The sequence below is a fragment of the Perca fluviatilis genome, chromosome 14 (assembly GCF_010015445.1).
Source record: "Perca fluviatilis chromosome 14, GENO_Pfluv_1.0, whole genome shotgun sequence".
Classification (NCBI taxonomy): domain Eukaryota; kingdom Metazoa; phylum Chordata; class Actinopteri; order Perciformes; family Percidae; genus Perca; species Perca fluviatilis.
The window spans coordinates 37,435,334-37,453,446 of record NC_053125.1 but is presented as its reverse complement, the minus strand read 5'-3'; positions in this window follow the sequence as shown (position 1 = coordinate 37,453,446).

Sequence of the window (18,113 nt, the reverse complement as noted above, 5' to 3'; positions counted from 1 at the left end):
GAATTACCATACCGGCTTGAATTGTCGAGATTTATTTTTGCTTTCTTATTTTGGCATACATTTTGAGTTGATGGCAGATCTGGTGGGGCTACTCTGTGGGAGTGATACCTCTCTGGTCTTAACCATCTTTGTCTTGAGTTGATAATAGATCTGGTGGGACTACTCTGTTGGAGTGAGACCTCTCTGGTCTTAACCATCTTTGTCTTGAGTTGATAACAGATCTGGTGGGGCTACTCTGTGGGAGTGAGACCTCTCTGGTTGATCTGGTCCACCTGGGAGCTGTGAGCTAGTGGGGATAAAGCTCCACCTGGTCAGACTACATGCTCTCTCTTCACTGACATCACCATGGCCTGATCACCCCCCCCCCCCGCCATATCTTTTTCTGGGTTTATTTCAGTTACAGAGACAAACCTTGTACATTACCAAAGATATGTTTGGTTTGTTCTTTTGTAACGACACTGTGGACAAAACTTAAACTTATTGCACCAACTCTGCTCCGTTTGCATACAACACATCTGTTTCCTCTTTCTCTATCTCTCTTCTGCCCACTTTCCACAAAAAAACACACACACACACACACACACATACACACACACACAACCCCCCCAACACACACACATGCACACACACAGACACACACACACACACACACACACACAACCATATACACACTAAAAACCCCTGGGTTATTTTTTCAACCCATTTCTGGGTTATTTGTGTTGAGTTAAAATTATGGGTTATCTTTTCAGAGAATAACCATTTTCTGAGTTATAGGGCTAATATTTTGACCTAATTGGTTGTTTGGGTTTCTGGGTTATTTTTCAAAGTGTAACCCATGTTCTGGGTCATAGGGTTGGCTCTCTCTCTCTCTCTGTCTCTCTGTCTCTCTCTCTGTCTCTCTGTCTCTCTGTCTCTCTCTCGCTCTCTCTCTCTATGTATCTCTCTCTCTCTGTATCTCTCTCTCTCTGTGTATCTCTCTCTCTCTGTATCTCTCTCTCACTCTCTCTCTGTCTCTCTCTCTCGGTCTCTCTCTCTCTATGTATCTCTCTCTCTATGTTTCTCTCTCTCTCTTTCTCTCTCTATCTCTCTGCATCTCTCTCTCTCTAGTTTATAATATGAACAATCATAAGAATAAATACTAATAAATAAGTTCATATATTACATCCTTGCACAACAAATGTCACAGTGTGTTTAAGTATCTCTCAGAGGTCACCATGACATCATGACTTCTCGTAAACATACACGCCACTTTCCAAATGGCGTGTTATCTGGACGCATTTTCAGCTATCAGCGTGTATGTCTACGCTGCGTACAGCTGATGTAAACATACCCACCACAAGGCGTGTTATCGCGAGAATGTGACGTATTATAGCGAGAACGTGACGTAGTGTGGCAAGAACGTGACGTACTGTGGCGAGAACATGACATACTATGGCGAGAACGTGAAGTACTGTGGCGAGAACGTGACGTACAAATGGCGAGAACGTGACGTACTGTGGCGAGAACGTGACTTACTATGGTGAGAACATGACGTACTGTGGCGAGAACATGACGTACTGTGGCGAGAACGTGACGTACTGTGGCGAGAACGTGACGTACTGTGGCGAGAACGTGACGATTGCGTGGGCGAGAACATGACGTATTGTTGGCGAGACGCGGACGTACTGTGGCGAGAACGTGACGTACTGTGGCGAGAACGTGACGTACTGTGGCGAGAACGTGACGTACTGTGGCGAGAACATGACATACTATGGCGAGAACGTGACGTACTGTGGCGAGAACGTGACGTACTGTGGCGAGAACGTGACGTACTGTGGCGAGAACGTGACGCATTGTGGCGGAAGGACGTGCACTGTCGCGAGAACGTGACGTACTGTGGCGAGAACGTGACTTACTGTGGCGAGAACGTGACGTACTGTGGCGAGAACGTGACGTACTGTGGCGGTGAACGCGGACGCATTGCTGGGCGAACGTGACGTGCATCGTGGCGTGAACGTGACGTATTCGTGGCGGAACGTGGACGTACTGTGGCGAACGTGACGTCAGTGGCGTGAACGTGACGTATTGTCGCGTAGAACGTGACGTTACTGTGGCGGGAATGCGACGCATTCTGTGGCGAACGTGACGTACTGTGGCGAGAACGTGACGTACTGTGGCGAGAACGTGACATACGTGGCGAGAACGTGACGTACTGTGGCGAGAACGTGACGTACTGTGGTGAGAACGTCACGCATGTGTAAAAATTCAGTTCAGTTCAGTTCAATTGTATTCATAGTATCAAATCAAGCAATTGCCCCCACATCACATAAAGACATCCCCAGACACCCACAGACACCCTCCCACCACAGCATCCATACAAACCCTCTCTCATACACACACTCTCTCATACACACACTCTCTCATAGACACTCTCTCTCATACACACCCTCTCTCATACACACCCTCTCTCATACACACTCTCTCTCATACACACCCTCTCTCATACACACCCTCTCTCATACACCCTCTCATACACACCCTCTCTCATAGACACCCTCTCTCATACACACCCTCTCTCATACACACCCTCTCTCATAGACACCCTCTCTCATAGACACCCTCTCTCATACACACCCTCTCTCATAGACACCCTCTCTCATACACACACTCTCTCATAGACACCCTCTCTCATAGACACACTCTCTCATACACACCCTCTCTCATACACACCCTCTCTCATAGACATACTCTCATAGACACCCTCTCTCATAGACACACTCTCTCATAGACACCCTCTCTCATACACACCCTCTCTCATACATACACACACCCTCTCTCATACACACCCTCTCTCATAGACACCCTCTCTCATACACACCCTCTCTCATACACACCCTCTCTCATACATACACACCCTCTCTCATACATACACACCCTCTCTCATACACACCCTCTCTCATACACACCTCATACATACACACCTCTCTCTAAAAAAACCTCTTTCATACACACCCTCTCTCTCATACACACCCTCTCTCATAGACAACACCCTTCTCTCGCTTAGACACCCTCTCTCATAGACACACTCTCTCATACACACCCTCTCTCATAACACACCCTCTCTCATAGACATACTCTCATAGACACACTCTCTCATAGACACACTCTCTCATAGACACCCTCTCTCATACACACCCTGTCTCATACATACACACCCTCTCTCATACACACCCTCTCTCATAGACACAATAAAACTAACATGTGGCTGAGCATGGAAATGCCTATATATACTATATGATGTTATAATATATCAGTCATAGGGATCCATTATTCAATTTTCAATTTTATGTATAATATCAAATCATAACAAGAGTTATCTCGAGACACTTTACAGATAGAGTAGGTCTAGACCACACTCTATAAATTACAAAGACCCAACAATTCCAGTAATTCCCCCAAGAGCAAGCATTGCGTGTCTGATGGTGCTGGTTGGGGGTGTGATGAACAGTGGCAATAATAGTCACTTTAAAGATAATGGAACAGGGACTACAATGGTAGTCGTTGTAGTTCATGTCATAGCAGGGCGCTGCAGGGCGTTACAGGATGTAGCGTGGGACAGCAGAGCATGGATGGATGCCGTGGACGCAGCAGGACACAGCAGGATGCAGCGTAGCTCTGCGAAGAAGAAACATAAGGACTGCGGGGAGTAAACTCCCCAGAGCTAGGTCAGTAACAAGCTTGTCTGGGACAGGATGCACCCAAAAGGAAAGAGATGAAAAGAGAGAGGAGAGAGCAGCTCAGTGTGTCGTAGGAAGGAAGGAACTTCCCCGGCAGTCTAGGATTATAACAGCACGACTAAGAGAGGCAGGTTAAAGAAAAAAGAAGAAGAAAGGTAGGGTTTAGGAGAAGAACACAGGGAAAGGCTTTAGTAACACAAACAAATGAAAATAACGACAAAAACACGCTTATGAAAACGGTTGGGTTTAGGAAAGAAACATTGGGGAAGGCTTAAAAAAAAAAATGGTTGAAGATCGCCACACGCAGGACGTGATGCGTCTCTCCTGGTGAGAGTCCTGTTTTACCCATCAGCCACCACAACCAACCTCTTTACACAGACCTACATCCCTTTATGCTACTTGCTACGGTGAAAACTCACTGGTAATGTAGGTCAATGGCGGGCGAATTGCGTTGATAAACACGCTAAAAAGCGATTATGCATCTTGATAACACGCCTAAATGGCGTACGGATTGGCGTGTGATACATACTCCACTTCATGAGATCAGTCTGCGCTGTTCAGTCCCTCACGGCAGCACTTTGGTGGACTGCTTCCAGCCGCGATGACCGGTATCATATGAAACTCTCTAAAGGCCCTGACACACCAACCTGACAGCCCCCGTCAGCAGGAGAGCCAGTCGGACTGATCAGTCTCCCCGAGTTGGTCCAAAAAGAGCCTCAGAACTCACCGGAGAGACGCCGACTTGAGCGTACATGACCAACGCGTCACCTGGGTCTGGCTTCTCCCCGACCATAATGGCGGCTCGTTAGAAACACGATCTCATATCGGACTAAAATAATTTCACCAAAACACGTTTCTGAAAACATGTTAAGAGAGAAATAGGCGATGCAGCTGCTGAATCTGTCTTCATTTCAGATCAACAAAGGTCAGTTTAAGAGATTTTTGTCAGATTTTGAGAGACTCTAGTCACACTCATCCCGCTCCCCGTTTCCAGTGTATTTTAACATAAGTGCACTGATTGGCTAGTCAAGGGCTGGAACACCACCAATCAGATTGGTCGTTGAGTCCGACTGTCCTGTCTCCGACACAGTAAGTCCTCGTCAGACTGTCAGACGGCCGATTATCAGGTTGGTGTGTCAGCGCCTTTAGGAATCCATTCAGACCAAGCATGGCATGGTAGGTTGGGGGGTCATAGGGGGCTAAATAATGCTCCAAAGTTAGGCTACATTTTAAAGAGAGAAAAACTGGCATGGCCATTTTCAAAGGGGCCCATTGACCTCTGAGCTCCAGATATCTGAATGAAAATGGGTTTTATGGGTACCCACAAGTCTCCCCTTTACAGACACACACACTTTATGATAAGCCATGAAGTTTTTACTGGAAAACTATCATGTTTTTACCAAATGATGTACAGATTTTTAAATGGCTTGAACTATAGTGCATATAGCTGCTGGGACATATTTTTATTAAAAAAAAGAATCGTCAGGAAATGTTTGATTTTCTTGTGATGTGAATAAAATACAACACACTGCTGATCTGACTGATAGACAGTAATTATCATTTTATTATAGGGTGGAACTTCACTTTAACATATTCATACGCTGTGAACAAACAGCAGAGAAATGATCACTTTATATTTCTTTCTCTTCATTACTGAATCAAAAACATTCAACTTCTTACATTCATTATAGTCAGAATAAAAGTGATTTAACAAGCCTTTCTTTACAGAATCACAGAAACATTCATCTCATTTTCACAATTATCAGATTAAACTCAAACTGTCAATCATTGTTCTTGCTACACAGTGTTTTTAATACAGACATCAGATGAGATTAAAAGCTCAATGAGCCAGACAGAAAGCCATCTCATCATTTCCTTTATTTATGTATTTAAAAGTTTAAACAGCTGCAGAGGACCCAAACATTTTTCTGCAACAAAGTGTTAACGTGAGACTTTTGATCTGAAGTCTTCAGTGTTTCTCTCCATTTTGAATGTTGCAGAATATTTCAGTATTTGTGGATCTGCTGCCTCCTACTGGTCACTCTGCAGACTCACACTCTGATTGGCTGCCAGCTGGAAGCAAAACCATCTGAACCAATGGAGAGCAGCTTTCTGAAGCCAACATTATACTAAAGTAAGAGACTCAGAAGTTATTTCCTGTCTGTGAGCCTCTTTAGGAGACCAGCAGCAGGTCCTGAGTGGACTGATTCCAACAGGAGAAGTGAACGTGAACACAGATTATGATTCTTTCACCCGTAATCACCAAAGTTAATATTGGAGCCATTCTTCAACAACTGTGTGTGTGTGTGTGTGTTTGTGTGTGTCTGTGTGTGTGCGTGTGTGTCTGTCTGTGTGTGTCTTTGTGTGTTTGTGTGTGTGTGTGTGTGCGTGAGTGTGGCTGTGTGTCTGTGTGTTTGTGTCTCTGTGTGTGTGTGTCTCTGTGTGTGTGTTTGTTTATGTGTGTGTGCGTGTTTGTGTGTGTGTGTGTGTGTGTGTATTTGTTTGTGTGTGTGCGTGTTTGTGTGTGTGTTTGTGTGAACACAGATTATGATTCTTTCACCCCGTAATCACCAGTGTTGGGAACGTTACTTTAAAAAAGTAATTAGTTATAGTTACTCACTACTTGTTCCAAAAAGTAACTGAGTTAGTAACTGAATTACTCTATAATAAAAGTAACTCGTTACCCGGGAAAGTAACTATTTGCGTTACTGTTAAAAAAAAGTTGCTCCTTATAAACTTATATGACACACATAGGCCAACTTTTAACAACATACCTGCCTATCATACGGTTGACTTCAGCCTCGGTCATAGGTTTTTGTTGTGAGGCTTTTGCTGCTTGGAGGACTTTGCTCCGAGTCCTTCTTTGCTAGAGGACGGCGAGCTATCATCTGTGGTGGAGGTATCGGTGTTTTTGGCCACTAGCTTTGTAGATGCGTGTGTCGTTGTGAGATGCTTCATTAAATTAGAGTTGCTTACAACGGATGTCGACAAAGTCTTCGCTCCTGGACATAATGTACACATTACATGCACGTTCTTGCCTTTGACCACGATGAATTTGAAGTAGTGCTTATATCTCCACCTTGAAAACGCCAACTTTTCATCAGATTGCTCCTGACTCGCCATCTCTGCTGCTTCATCGTATCTCTGTTTAGCTGTTGTGTGTGTGTGCTGGCGTGTGTGTAAAAACACTGGCTCTGATTGGCTACCATGAAACATGACTCTGCCTTAGCCAATCATAATCGCTCACCTCGTTATTAACCCACCTCCTCACTAGCTGCAAGCCAGGGGTGCGTTCGGATTACACAGTTTATTCAATAAATGCATAGTAACGCGCCGCATTTAACGTCCAGTAACGTTAACGGCGTTGTAACGACGGGAAAAGTAATTAGTTAGATTACCCCGTTACTGAAAAATAACGTTGTTACCTAACGCAGTTCTTTTAAACGGCGTTATTCCAAACACTGGTAATCACCTAAGTTAATATTGGAGCCATTCTTCAACAACTGTGTGCATGTGTGTGTGTCTGTGTGTGTGTTTGTGTGAGTGTGTGTGTCCGTGTGCATGTGTGTGTGTGTGTCTGTGTGTGTGTTTGTGTGAGTGTGTGTGTGTTTGCATGTGTGTGTGTGTCTGTGTGTGTGTTTGTGTGAGTGTGTTTGTGTGAGTGTGTGTGTGTGTGCCTGTGCATGTGTGTGTGTGTGTGTCTGTGTGTGTGTTTGTGTGAGTGTGTGTGTGCATGTGTATCTGTGTGTGTGTCTGTTTGTGTAGTGTGTGTGTGTGTGTGTGTGTGTGAGGGTGAGTGTGTGGCTCGGCTCGATGGTTCCTGCACGTCTCCACCAATCAGAAGCAGGCCTGCCCCTAACACTAGGTAACACACACAAACACACACACACACACACAGACAGACACACACACATACAGACACACACACACACAAATTGTAGCGTTGCTTAAATGGTGTGAGTTAGTTTTCAGGATCATTGGGGTTTACTGGTGCTGGTGTAGAGCTGTAGGCTCCTCATAAATATGATGACTTCCAGCGCTATTTAAAGTTCAGAATTCACTGTTTTTTAATTCCAATAAACAGATAAACAGTATGGTGAACTAACATGATGATGCAGATTTAGTAAAAAGTCGGAATTTAAACTTTATTAGTTCTGTTGTAAGATGACAAGCAAACAAGTTTTAAAACCCTGATTTATGGATGGAGTAACAAAGGGTTAGCACAGAAACACTGTCCGTCTGTGTGTCTGTTTGTCTGTCTGTCTATCTGTCTGTGTGTCTGTCTATCTATCTGTCTGTCTGTCTGTCTGTGTGTTCAGTATGACAGAGATTGGATGTAACGAAGTACAAATACTTTGTTACAGTACTCAAGTAGATTTTTCAGATATTTTTACTTAACTTTACTATTCATTTTTGTGGCGACTTCGTTACTTTTACTCCTTACATTTTATCATGAATATCGGTACTTTCTACTCCTTACATTTTAACACGAATATCGGTACTTTCTACTCCTTACATTTTAACACGAATATCGGTACTTTCTACTCCTTACATTTTAACACTAATATCGGTACTTTCTACTCCTTACATTTTAACACGAATATCGGTACTTTCTACTCCTTACATTTTAACACGAATATCGGTACTTTCTACTCCATACATTTTAACACTAATATCGGTACTTTCTACTCCTTACATTTTAACACGAATATCGGTACTTTCTACTCCTTACATTTCAACACGAATATCGGTACTTTCTACTCCTTACATTTTAACACTAATATCGGTACTTTCTACTCCTTACATTTTAACACTAATATCGGTACTTTCTACTCCTTACATTTTAACACGAATATCGGTACTTTCTACTCCTTACATTTCAACACGAATATCGGTACTTTCTACTCCATACATTTTAACACTAATATCGGTACTTTCTACTCCTTACATTTCAACACGAATATCGGTACTTTCTACTCCTTACATTTTAGAAAATGTGCTTGTTACTTTAGTTTAGTCCAACACGTCGTCTATCAGGAGTGATTGTGAGTGCATGTCGGAAAATAGAGCAGGCACGCGCCTCACACCGCGAGCCACACGGAGAAACAAATGAGAGAAAAGAGAAAGACCCAATCTGTCTGGAGGATAATCAGTTAGATGGTGTGTGTGCGTCCTTGAGAACTGTAAGTCGTATAACTTATGTTGTCAGTTAATGTAAGCCTGTTGTTGTATTGGTCTATCGTTCTAGCAAACTTAAAGTATATTAACTAGTGATTTTGTAAATTTGTGTTCTCCTGTTAGCTAGGTTGCACGTTTGATCTTATTAAAGCATCAAAAGAGAGAAGTTGTCTCCGTCTGTGTTTTAACAGACACACCTGGGGTGAAGTTAGAAACCAGAATCAGCTTTAAATACAGTCCTAATCTAGTCCTCATTAACACGTTTCAAATCATTTCACTGGAGTTACCGTTATTATTTTTCACGTCATCAATACCAAATTCAATCTAATTGATAATATTCTTGACGCACCACTACAAGACGACTCGGCAGATTCGGCGGCATTAATTTTCGGCAAATCCTTGCAGCATGATGGTGGTGACGTTAGCACTACTAGTATGGATGGAGACATGAGAGATCCCAGAGATTCAGCAGACAAGCAGCAAGACATTCCCAATCATCCTTGGCCTTATCTGAGAGAGATGTTTAGGCATCAAGAAGGACTCCTGGCCAATGTGCTGCGTAACTGTTATGGGGACTTCTTAATTAATGTCTTAATTAATGTCTGTTTAGTAATTCATATTTAATCCTTTATTTTCCTTCCAGAAGCCATATTTGTGCACACACACATACATGTAGATTCCTTTAAATGTTAAAGCTGCAGTAGGTAAGATTGTGAAGAGCCAGGACTTTGCCAACAGATTTGAACATCGACAACTTCTCAGTCCCTCCTCCCTTTCTGCTGCAGCCCAAACCGTCTCCTAAGCCCCTCCCACACAACGGAGTTTAACAGAACTGCCGGCCGGCATGTCAGACAACATGTTCAGTAACTAAACACCAACACAACGTTAGCTTTACTCACCAACAGTAAAACGATGCTAACTAGCAGGCTACCGTACAGCATCATATCAGACCGACCACTGTGCTAACGTTACTATCATCGTCACCAACGTAGCTTTGTGGACTTTTGACTACTAATAACCAAGTGAAAGATAAATCATTCATGGTAATAATGTTACCTGTCGAGAGGAAATGTGGCTACATCTGCATCGTTCTCCAGATCTTTAAAATCCTGCAGCTCACGCCATCTCTGAAAAGCCTCTCCATTATTCACGGAGTTTTGGAAAACTTTTCTGCAGCTCGTGCACGGGGAGGGGGGAGGGGAGAACGCTATATATGCGTGTGCCTGAGCAGTGATTGAGAGGCAGATTGACCACCCCTGTGGCCCTGATTGGAGAAAATCGACCGGGAGTGGTAGAATTTTGCCAATGGCACTACAGGCTGTAGGAGGTGCCAGAGGGAGCTGTCTTTTTTTTTTTTTTACATAATTCATGTAGTTCTACTGGATCATAGGGTCAGTTTCAGCAAATATGACAGAAAGTTAGTTTTATGAGACTTACCTACTGCATCTTTATGGGAAAGATTAAAAAAGAGAAACTGGATCTGTGAATTCATATCAGAATCTTATTTATTATTATTATTATTTATTTTATTACATTTATATAGCGCTTTATCATATACATTTAAAGCGCATTTGGGGGGAGGGGGAGGGGGTGGGGACTGCTCTCTAACACCACTAATGTGTAGCACCCACCTGGGTGATGCACGACAGCCATACATGGCAGTCGACATAATGTACGTTAGCTCGGGCGAGAAAACTCACCACACATCAACTAGTTAGGGAGGGGGAGGGGAACATATTTTTAGTGGTGGGGGAAACCAGAGAACCCGGAGAAAACCCACGCAGACAACATGCAAACTCCACACGAAAGGTCTGGATTTGAACCCAGAACCTTCTTACTGTGAGGCCACAGCACTAACCACTGGGCCACCGTGCTGCCCAATCTTACTAACCTGGAGTCCCAGTCTCTCTCACAATAATCATATATGTCATGTTTTAGGCCTATTGGCAGACAGCCATTTAAAATGTAGCCAATGGCATAAAAAGAGTCCACTGAAGTTTCTCAGCTACCACTCTAGTAACATTTGTGTGGTCCAGGTAGCTTTGAATAAAAACTGGTATTCATTCGCAAGGCTACTTTTACTTTCATACTTTAAGTACATTTCCAAGCCTGTACTTTGTTACTTTTACTTGAGTAAAGAAGTTAAATCAGTACTTTTACTTTTTTTAACACAAGTATCTGTACTTCTACTTGAGTATGAGAAGTGAGTACTTTTGCCATCTCTGCACTATGATAACTGTCTGTCTGTCTGTCTGTGTGTTCAGTATGATAACTGTCTGTCTGTCTGTCTGTGTGTTCAGTATAGCTGTTTGTCTCTCTCAGGTCTTCTCACCATGGTGTTTCTACGGTGACATCACACCTCCGCTGTTTTGATGGACTCACACACACACACACACACACTCACACACACACACACACACACACACTCACACACACACACACACACACACGCACAAAGACACACACACACACACACAGACACACACACAGAGACACACACAGACACACAACGACACATATACACACACACACAAAGACAGACACACACACAGACACACAAACACAGACACACACACACACAGACACACATAGAGACAGACAGACACACACACACACAGACAAAAGGAGAGAAAACTTTATTTAAAGTGGACCAGAGACAGTCCAAGCTGTGGCTCGGGGCCCTGAAGAGGCCGTCAGGATCAATCTGTGTCTCTGAGTTATTTAGTTTTTGCTTCTTGGAGATTAAAATAAATGTAACGTTCATCCGGCTCTGTATCAATAAAGTTTTCTCTGTAAGTTAGACAGCGTGCGGCGGGAGGGTTTGGAGCTTTCTCTGAAATAAATGTGTCAAGTATTTAAATATTAAAAGACAAACAATCTAAAAAAAAAGTTTCACAAAACTGTGAAGATAAATAAAGTTGGTTTGAATAACTTTATTGACATTCTTACATCAGACAGAGTTAAAAAGGAGAATAATATAAAAAAATAATGTTCATGTTCATGAATATTTATTGGCGGAAATCAGCTTCCATATTTCCAAAATAAAATACCGTCCTGTGAATGTTGTTGTTATTCTTTATTTAACTGTTTTGTTTTAAAATGTTTACATAATAAATTGACATTCATTTTTTCATATTTCAACTTTTTTACTTTACTTTTACGACATTTTTTCTGAAAAGAAATTCTAAATATACGGTCTTTGTCCCCGTCACCAATATGTGTGTAAGTGTGATCGTGTTCAGACTCAACTGATCAGCTGTGAGAAACAGGAGGAGAATCTCCGTCCTCTAGAGGACTCAGAGACACTGAGTCACCAGGAGACATGAACAAGAACCCAAACCCAGGATAGAGAGTCTGAGTGAATGTGGTGTTGAAGGTGTGGAGGTGGATCAGTGAGTCAGAGGAGACTGAGTAGAAGGACAGAGAGCCAGCAGGACAGTCCACATACACTGCTACTCTACCAGAGACAGAGGAGGAGGAGATGGATGCTTCTATGTTATTGTGCCAGACAGAGTAACCACGATCAGAGCAGTCCAGACTCCAGGACTGATCATTACATCCAAACACACAGTCTCTACTGTCTCCTCTCCTGCTGATTCCTCTGTAACTCACTGATATATCAACTCTTCCTCTCGTCTCTACCTCCCAGTAACAGCGACCAGTCAGACCATCTCTACACAGCAGCTGAGACCAGGAGTCAAACCTCTCTGGATGATCAGGATATGGCTGATCCTCCAACACTAATGTCACCTTCCTGTTGTTGTCAGACAGTTTGAGGTTTCTGTTCACTGTGTTTGTGTCCAGTGTGAGTTGACAGGAATCTGACGGAGAGAAGGAGACACAACACAGCAGCAGATTATCATCTAACACAGCTGATGGTTGATTTATGTGTGTGTCTCTGTGTGTGTGTGTCTCTCTCTCTGTGTGTGTCTGTGTATCTCTCTCTCTCTGTGTGTCTCTCTGTGTGTGTGGGTCTGTGTGTTTGTGAGTGTCTGTGTATCTCTCTCTCTCTCTCTCTCTCTCTCTGTGTGTCTCTCTGTGTGTGTGTGTTTCTCTGTGTGTGTGTCTCTGTGTGTGTGTGTGTCTCTTTCTATGTGTGTCTCTGTGTGTGTGTGTGTGTGTCTCTCTGTGTGTGTGTGTGTTTCTCTCTCTCTCTGTGTGTGTGTGTCTCTGTGTGTGTGTGTGTCTCTATGTGTGTCTCTCTCTGTGTGTGCGTATGTGTGTGTCTCTCTCTCTGTGTGTGTCTCTCTCCCTCTGTGTGTGTGTCTCTTTCTGTGTGTGTGTGTCTCTCTCTCTCTCTGTGTGTGTGTCTCTGTGTGTGTGCGTGTGTGTCTATCTCTCTCTCTCTCTCTCTGTGTGTCTCTCTATGTGTGTGTGTCTGTCTGTGTTTGTGTGTCTCTGTGTGTGTGTGTCTGTGTGTGTGTGTGTTTCTGTGTGTGTCTCTGTGTGTTTTTGTGTGTGTGTGTCTCTTTGTGTGTGTGTGTGTCTGTGTGTCTCTCTGTGTGTGTGTGTGTGTGTGTGTGTGTTTGTTTGTGTGTGTGTGTCTCTCTCGCTGTGTGTGTGTGTCTCTCTCTCTCTCTCTCTCTCTCTCTGCTGGTTGCTCAGGAGAGCTTTTTATGCAATGGAATTTTTATCAGCTTGATTTAAATGCTGCCAAAATTTAATTGACCTTTTTTGGGCCCCAAACTTGGCTTCCGTAAAGCATTATTGGTGTTATTAGAAAATTGTAGATTTTTAACCAAATTCTTGCGGGGATATTTGTTTTTCCAAATTTGCATTTGATTGCTTACAAAGCTCGCCGAGCTTTATTACATAGTGTGTTTATGGCCAGGTTGAAACTCCCTGATGCACTAATTTCAATCCCTAAGTAATTATATGATCCCTTTTGTTCTAGTCTGGTGTTGCCCAGAGTGAAGTTCTGTCTATTTCCCCGAGATCTGGCTCTCCTCTGAAATACCATAACACTGGTCTTTTTCAGATTGACTGTCAGTGCCCATTTCTGACAGTACTGCTCTAGGAGGGACAGGCTCTGTTGTAAACCCTCTTCTGTGGGGGACAACAGAACCAGATCATCGGCATAGAGCAGGAACTTGATGTTGGTATCGTGAAGTGTGAGACCTGGGGCTGCAGATTGTTCCAACATCGCTGCTAGTTCATTGATGTAAATGTTAAACAGTGTTGGACTCAAACTGCATCCCTGTCTCACTCAACGCCCTTCTTTAAAGAATTCTGTTCTTTTGGAGCCAATTTTTACTTCACATTTATTTTCTGTGTACAGTGATTTAATAGTGTCATAAACTTTACCCTCTATACCGCTTTCAATAAGTTTATAAAAAGCCCATCGTGCCATATTGAGTTAAAAGCTTTTTTATTTTTATTTTTCCATTTTTAATTTTGGTGTAGTTTTTAATAAGGGTCTGCAGAGTGTAGATGTGGTCTGATGTACAATATTTCGGTAAAAAGCCAATTTGATTTTTACTTAAGACATTGTGTTAAGGAAGGACAGTATTCTGGCATTAATAATACTGCAGAAAACCTTCCCCAGACTACTGTTCACACAAATGCCTCTGTAATTGTTAGGGTCCAATCTGTCGCCCTTTTTGAAAATAGGGGTGATGAGTCCATGGTTTCAGATCTCAGGAAAATAACCAGACTCCAGAACAAGGTTGAACAGCTTGTGGAGGGTTGCCTGCAGTGTAGGGTTACTGGGCTTTAGCATCTCAGGGCAGATGCTATCCACTCCACAAGTCTTTCCAGCCTTCAGAACCTTCAGTTATTTCGGTATCTATGGGGTTTTGGTAGTCTTTCACGTTTTCCTCTAACTGGTGAAGATTTTCAACGACTGAGTGTTGTTGGGGGGTGATTACACTATCATCAATATTCTTATACAAAAATTCAATGAGATTTTTCCAGATCAAACCATTTTGTATTGTTAATTTATCTTTAGTTTGTTTTGGACTGAATTTATTCCACAAATTCCAGAAGACGTTTTGGTCAATGGCTTCTTCTATTTTGTTATGTTCTCCAGACCTGTAAAGCTCTTTTTTCTCATTGATTAGTGTTTTGTAGTATTTTAGTGCCTGATGGTATTGGACCCGTATTTGACTCTCATGGGGTTCTCTGTGTTTTTGGTTAGATAATAGTCTTAGTTGTTTTCTAGCATAAACACATTCATTATCGTATCATTTTTCTTTTGACGGTTTGTCTTTTGTTATTTTTTTACTATAGTTAATTATTTTGAGATTTGATTTTGTAGTTAATTCATCCAATAGATTGTTTAAATGCTGTGTAGCCAAATGTACTCCATCTTTTGTGCATGGGAATTTAGTGAGTATGTAGATATTAAGTTTTGATTTGATTTCTGTACTGTCAAGTACAGTTAAATAATCCTCTATGTTGTTGCATTTTTTCCATATATATTTTTGATGGAGGTCATACATTTAGCTGGTTTCTGATTCTGGTACAATGCTATACTTTGTAGACTTATGTAAATAAAGTGTTGTTTGGCAGTAATCTGAAAAGGAAAGTTGCGGTAAAACTACAAATGCATTGATATCCTCTGGGTCTATATCTGTTATCGAATAATCCACCACACTGTTACCTAACGCGGAGGAATAGGCCATTCTCCCCAGAGAGTCACCTCGGGTCCTTCCATTAATGATGTATAAGCCCAGGCTTTTGCATATCTGCAGAACTTGTTTTCCGTTTTTGTTTATAATATTATCAAAACTTTGTCTTTGTGGTATTGTGTGAGCTGGGACTGGGGAGATTTGGCCGAATATGTGTTTTTTTCCATCTATTTCGATGTAGTCTTTCTCTTTTCCAGTTCTTCCATTGAGATCTCCACATATTAAGATGTGACCCAATGACTGGAAATTAATTATCTCCTGTTGAAGTTCTTGAAAGATCTCAGTGTAATAGGGGGAGTTTGAGGATGGGATATAGATTGCACATACATATATATTTCTGGTGCTATTAACTATACCTCTGTCGATTTTTATCCAAAGGTGAGTTTTTCCCTTTTTCACTGGTGAAAAATCATTTTTATATTGTGCTTTATGCCAAATTAATGTTCCCCCTGAATCTCTTCCATTTTTAACATTTTGTTTTTTTACAGAAGGTACAGAAAATTCAATGTAATTATTAGGACAATTAGATAGTAAATATGAATGGTTCCATGTTTCATGTAGAATGATGATATCTAAATTATTTACACTTTTTACAAATTCAGGATCTATAGTTTTATCCCCAAAAGCTGTAGAGTACAAACCCTGGATATTCCAACTACTAATTGAGAATGACATTTGTCTAGATACAGGATCTGTGTTTCACGTAGAAATATTCAATAAAAAAATAAATAAATAAAAGAATAAAAATAAATAAAAAATAAAACTCCAACGATATTAAGTAGTACTATAATTGCTATGTACCTGTTATATACATATATATATATATATATATATACATACATACATACACGTACACAAATATACACATAGCTCCCTCGGTGGATGGAGGGCTGTGACTTCGTTAGGTGGATAAGTCTCTCTGGGAGGGGGGGGGGCTGTGGCAGGTAGGTAGCACTCTCGCTTTGGATAGTGGGTTGTGTCAGGTAGATTTCTTGGTTGTTTGGTTGTACGGTTGTTGTGGTTGTTTTGTGTAGGGGGGCTGCTGAGGGTACATCTGCTGGATAGGGTGACGTCTGTGTGGGTGAAGAGAGTTTCCTGATTGAGTGGAGTTTCTTCTGCGGTCAGGGGTGGGTGTGGATGTGCCTCGGCCTAGGGCTGTGTCTTTGAGGCTCTTTGCAAATAGCCCCACAGCTCTCTCACTGAGGTGGATGTGGTCACATAGGTGCTGCTGAAGTATGTCTCTGTGGAGGGCTACATGGACGTTCTGCAGTTGTGTGCATTTCTTTCTAATCTCAGCGTTGATTGTGTTAATTTTGTGTTGGGGTGTGTCAGTCCTTGGGAGTAAAGATGATATAGTTATTCGTGCTCTGGGGTATTTCTATCTCGCTTTCCTTGCCACCTGCCACAGTGCTGTTGGTAAGTCGCTGATCCTTGCAGTCAGGTCGTTGGTCCCTATGTGGATCAAAATGTGCTCCACATCTTGATACCTCTGTTTGGATAGCTGCTCACTAGCCTTCTTCGTGGTGGGGCTCCAGAGTTTCACTGCTTCTCGGCCTTGGAAGAGACGTTTTAAGTCAATGTGTTTCCCGTTTGAGTCGCACATTAATACGATCTGAGAAGTGTGTGCTGTGTGTGTGTGATTGGGTTTATCAGTACTGTGGTCAGTGTGTGTGTCAGTGTCTGTAGTCAGTATGTGTGTTTGAGGGGGTTTTGGGGGCGAGTAAGTGGTGGGGGTTGGGTGGGGTGTAGTGGGTTCTTGCCATTTGTTTGTGTGTGTGTCTGTGTGTGCGTGTCTCTAACTCTCTATGTGTGTAAGCGGATGCGTGAGTGTGTGTGCAGAGTGAGTCTCAGGAGCGTGTGAGTTTCTATCTTTGTTTTTCTCTTTATTTTTGGGTTTTGTACGTGTTTATTTGGTTGTGTGGTGGTTAGTTATTAGTTGGTGAAGGGTTTAGTTCGGGTAGTTTGGTTGTCAGCCGGGCATCATGGCCGTGGTTGGCGGCCATGCGGTGCTAGAGAAGCTAACACGCCGACATGCGGTGAGGATTTTCCCCCCCCCATGCATGTGGGCTGTTCAGTGTTGGAGGCCAGCTATGCTGTCGGGGGGGTGGTTGGCTTTGACGGTGTGCTGTCTGCCTCCCATATGAACAGGGCTGTGGTTATTTTCAGTTCTCCCGCTGGTGAGCCCAGCTAAACGGATCACCGTTTCAAACGCTCCTCCGTTCATTAAAACTGACGATTTGGCCAAAGAGCTGTCCCGGTACGGCCAGCTGATGTCTCCCATTAAAATGGTTCCGCTCGAGTGCAAATCACCAAAACTCAGGCACGTAATGTGTCCCAGAAGACATGTTGTCATGATTTTAAAGGACAACACGGCGGATTTAAATTTAACGTTCAGTTTTAAAGTTGACGGCTTCACTTATGTTGTGTTTGCAACTTCGGATACGATGAAGTGTTTTGGATGCGGGGAGGAGGGTCATTTGGTCCTTTTTTGTCCGCGCCAGCCAGCCGGCCCCCAGTCCCGATGAGCCGGGGGCCGGTCCCGATAGCCGGGCGGTTCGGCCGACCGGGCCACAGAGCCGCCTCCGGGGGG